Source organism: Lynx rufus, unplaced genomic scaffold (genome assembly GCF_022079265.1).
Source record: "Lynx rufus isolate CCGP_SWC_20201006 ecotype Redwood Valley unplaced genomic scaffold, mLynRuf1.p SCAF_7, whole genome shotgun sequence".
Classification (NCBI taxonomy): domain Eukaryota; kingdom Metazoa; phylum Chordata; class Mammalia; order Carnivora; family Felidae; genus Lynx; species Lynx rufus.
In genome coordinates this window covers 42233838-42238852 of record NW_025814889.1, presented here as the reverse complement: position 1 = coordinate 42238852, position 5015 = coordinate 42233838, and the positions used below count along the sequence as shown (strand labels likewise).

The 5015-nt window shown below is 36.5% G+C and overlaps 1 pseudogene; it reads right to left on the bottom strand.

Moving 5' to 3' along the window:
• Positions 1-3549: 3549 nt before the first annotated feature.
• On the bottom strand, positions 3550-3703 carry LOC124502719 (uncharacterized; annotated as a pseudogene).
• Positions 3704-5015: the final 1312 nt, after the last annotated feature.

The window sequence follows — 5015 nt, the reverse complement described above, 5'->3', positions numbered from 1 at the left end:
CTATCAGATATATGCCTTGCAAGTATTTTCTCTCATTCTGTCGGTTGCCTTTTCATTTTGTGCAGAAGCTTTTTAGTTCAATGTAATCCCACGTGTCCATTTTTTATTTTGTTCTCTATGGTTTTGGTCATATTGCCAAGGCCAAAGTCAAGATTTTTTTCTCTGCTTTCTTCCAGAAGTTTTTATGGTTTAGGTCTTACGCTTAAATTTTTAATCCATTTTGAGTTAATTTTTGAAAGTGGTGTAAAATAGGGTTCAATCTCATTCTTTTGCACATGGATGTCTAGTTTTCCCAACACCATTAGTTGAAGAGTTTTCCATGTGTATTCTTGGCATCCTTGTCAAAGATCAGTTGACTGTAAATGTGTTGATTCATTTCTGTGCTCTTTACTCTGTTCTATTGCTCTGTGTGTCTATTTTTCAGTATCATACTGTTTTGATTATTGTAGCTTTGTAACATATTTTGAAATCAGAGAGAATGAGGCCCTCAGCTTTGTTCTTCTTTCTCAATATGGTATGGCTACTTGGAGTCTTTTTGGTCCTAAATGAATTTTAAGATTTTGTTGTCATTTCTGTAAAAATTGTCATTGGAATTTTGATAGGCATTGTATTGAATCTATAGATGACTTTGGGTACTATGGACATTTTAACAGTGCTAATCTTCCAATTCATGAACAGAGGATGTCTTTTCATTTATTTGTGACTATTCAAATTGTTTCATCAAAGTTTTATAATTTTAGGTGTATATGTCTTTCACCACCACCGTTGAGTTTATTCCTTAGCATTTTAGTCTATTTGGTGTTAATGTAAATGGAATTGTTTTTTAAATTTCTTTCTAGAAAGCTCATTGTTAGTAAATAAAAAACTCTACTGAAGTAGTGAAAATGAGGGGCATTTGGGGTGGCTCAGTCGGTTAAGTGTCCAACTTTGGCTCAGCTCATGACCTCACTGCTCATGAATTCAAGCCCCGCATTGCACTCTATGCTGACAGCTCAGCAAGGAACCTGGAGCCTGCTTCAGATTCTGTGTCTCCCTCTCTCTCTGCCCCTACCTTGATCATGCTCTGTCTCTCTCTCTCTCTTAAAATAAATAAACATGTGGGGCACCTGGGTGGCTCAGTCGGTTAAGCGGCCGACTTCGGCTCAGGTCATGATCTCGCGGTCAGTGAGTTCGAGCCCCGCGTCGGGCTCTGTGCTGACAGCTCGGAGCCTGGAGCCTGCTTCAGATTCTGTGTCTCCCTTTCTCTCTGCCCCTCCCTTGCTCATGCTCTGCCTCTCTCTCTCAAAAATAAATAAAAACATTAAAAAAATAAATAAATAAACATTTAAAAACAAATAAATAAATACAAAACTTCAAGGTGCAGTTTACATGTTATAGCTTCATAAATTCATAATTATAATTTACTTGTTTGACATAGTCTTTTATAACATATGTTAAGCATTTTGTTTATATTCATTCTGTCAGCAAACACTTGTTTGCCATCTTCTATTGCTAGGTACTGTGTATACAATAATGAGGAAATGTGGTCTTTATTCTCATGATAGCCTACTATCTCACTTTCTTTTTTAATAAGAACATTTAATTTTTATATAATAGGACCTGTAGAAATGGACAAATCCAGAATTATGTAGTAGTTCAGTAGTGTGAGAACATTTAATTTGAATTTCTGCCATTTTCTTGACCTAGCCCTCATAGTTGCAAGAGGGTTACCACTTCTCCTCATCTCTTATTTAAAGTGAGTTCTCAAGGAAGACACAGGGAAAATGGGGAAAGGGGGATAATCCCTTTAAATTAACTATTTTCTTTCCCACAAACAGAATCAAGTGGTTTAATTGCAACAAATGTCCAACTGAGTGTAGGGTATCATTATTTCAGTACAATTAATGTGTATATCTTCATTATAATTTTATGAAATTTACATATCTTAACAGTAGTATTATGAAATGTTCTAGTTTCTACACATTTAAATGCAAAAAAGGAATCTGATTAACATATTCAAATAAATGCACAAAGCTATAGCCAAAGGTGGTGACATAAACAAGATAAAACCAGTACTTGGTGGGAAACATAATGATGAAATACCTCTAGCTCTTTGATTGACATACGAAAATACAAATTTGATGTATGAATAAGAGGATACGATGTCTTTAAATTAAGTACAGATAAAGTTAAACCCAATGATATGCTCTTTCAAATGAAATACTAAAATAAAAAACTTGTAAGTCAAAACAATGTAGTATATAAATACACTGGAATAGTATTCAGTCATAGAAAGGAAGTTGTGATAAGGATGAACCTTGAAAGCATCATGTTAAGAGAAGTAAGCCAGATATAAGTGAACAATATTGCTTGATTTCACTTATATGAGGTACCTAGACCAGGCAAATTTACAGAGACAGAAAGTAGAATACAGGTTACAAGGGACTGGGGCAGGGGAGTGCTGGGAGCCATTGCTTAAATAGTACAGAGTTTCTGTTTGGAACGATGAAAAAGTTTTGGAAATAGATAGTGATGACAGGTACATAACACTAAAGTCCTTAGTTGAACTATATACTGAATTATGCATTTAAAAATCATTAAAATGGTACACCTCATGTTATATACATTGTACCACAATAAAAAAATAAAAAAAATTTAAAGAAGGTAGAAAAAAATTAAATGAATTATTAAAAACAATAAAACCAGTTAAACATGGGAATTAAGTCTAAATAATTGCTCTCACTAGAGTTATAAAACTATGTGAATGAAATAAATAATCCTTGAAAGAGAAATGGAAAACCTAAGGAAAAATTAGTGTTTATAAGAGCAATAATAATAACATGATTCTAAAATTTTTATCTTCAGGGTGTCTGGCTGGCTCAGTTGGAATAACATGGACTCTTGATCTCGGGGTTGTAAGTTTGAGCCACATGTTGGGTGCAGAGATTAGTGAATAAAATAAATAAAACTTTAAAAAATATATAAAGAAATAAAATGAAATTTTTGTTTTGGAAACCAAATATGCAACAAGGTAAAGAGGAAAGAGAGGTAGCAAAATATTCAAATTTTTAAAATTTTCAGATGATGTTTTTCGTTGACATTGCAAAAGTGAGTTTTAAACCCTTCCCCTAGAGAAGTACCCTTTTTCTTTTTTAACAATTTAACCATAGGGCCTTAAACCCAATGTGTAACGTGGACATAAAACAAAACTGGAGTATCAATGACATTAAATGCTCAGATTCAGCTCGATCTTCTCCAGCTCACTCCATGCACACAAACAAAGCTACACTTGAATGTTTATCTAATTTGTCTTGGTCAATGTGGTAAGCACTTTATAATAATTGCCTCATTTAACCATAACAGTATTTCCAGAAGGCAGGACTAAGATGGGGAGCATCAATATAGGATAAGGTCAACTCATTGTCATCTGTCTCATTGAGAGACAAGAATATGGGACAGTCTAAGGCTCGAGAGGGAGCAGGAAGGAAACAAGTTACCCTCACTGGTAAATCAAGTTTTTGTGGGTCCAGAGTAGTAAAGAAAGAGGTGAGGAAGCGGAATAGAATAAATTCCAGATGTGTTATGAACTAACAGGAATATGACCTATTTGAAAGGGAGAGATCGTGGGAGTACAAAAGAGGACAGAGTGCCTCAAATGGGAACTTAGTAATAATCGCGCCTCGGATAAACCTCACTGGCTACGATACTGCCACTGCGCAAAGCTCAAATGGGAACTTAAAAGAGTAACGTAAGTGACTACCTAGGAAAAGAACAAGGAAATCCTACAGAGAGGAAAGTTACAAAGCAGCAGGAGTTTGCCATATAAGGATGTGTGAATTTCACGGATAGGAATCAAGGAGGAGGGATGCAGGTGCACGCGCGCGCGCACACACACACACACACACACACAAAGTATTTAGACTATGAGTCCAGTAAAGACTTACCTAACAGACTAAGCATGTCCTTAAGGGACCATCAAATTATTGTGTTTAAATGCAACTGGTGGGAATTTTTCATATTCTAAATATAAACAAACCATTAAGGGAGTAATTGTTGGGAAATAATCGAGAACCTTTTGGAGCTTCATTATTCATGTTTGAATGTTCAACATATGTTTCTTTTGAACTGTGTATATGAAATAGCACCATAATGTCTTCAGAACTTGGAACAGCATGAAGGTCTTAATCTGGCCCTATGTCCTACACTACTCTTGCTATGGTCCCTTTTCTACCTGCCACGTGTGTAAGGACCAATAACATTCAAGTCCGGTCAATTAAGTAGTGCTCCACAACATAGTCTTAAGAGCAAAACTGACATAGAAAATTACTAGTCTTTACTCCAGAGTCATAGCCCTTCAAATCATATGAGCTTTCATGAACACAGTATAACCCTCACTTTAATTGCTGCAATTCAGAGTTGCCCGCTTTTACTTCCTTTCCCTGTTTAGGAAGAGGTCATAGCCCTCACATTGACTACATTTCCTCATTCCTTCCAAATTTACTTCCTCTTCGTGCTTACTTTCTCCTTCTCTTGTGAACCCTAGAGACAGTAGCCAGGGAAGGAGGACTGTGGAAGGAAGAAGAACATGGCAAGAGGTGAAAAATTCAACCACAAATTCTCCTAAGTAATAAACTCAGCATTTCCTCTCACGCTTAGTTTCGCTGATTCCAGAAGGACTTAGCCTGTAGTCCTGCTGACACACATTTTTCTTCTATCTCGCCCTGTTTTCCTCCTGTTCTGCTTTCCCATATTTTTCTTAATTAGTTACTTATGTTTCTTCTTTCTTTTTTTAATTTTTTTTAATGTTTATTTATTTTTTGAGAGAGATAGAGTGCTAGTGGAGGAGGTGCAGAGAGAGAGGGAGACACAGAATCTGAAGCAGGCTCCAGGCTCTGAGCTGTAGGCACAAAGTCCGACATGGGGCCCGAACTCACGAGCTGTGAGATCATGACCTGAGCCGAAGTCAGACACCCAACTGAGCCACGCAGGCGCCCCTGTTTCTTCTTTCTGAAATCGTTTTGGGCATTGTGTGTGAG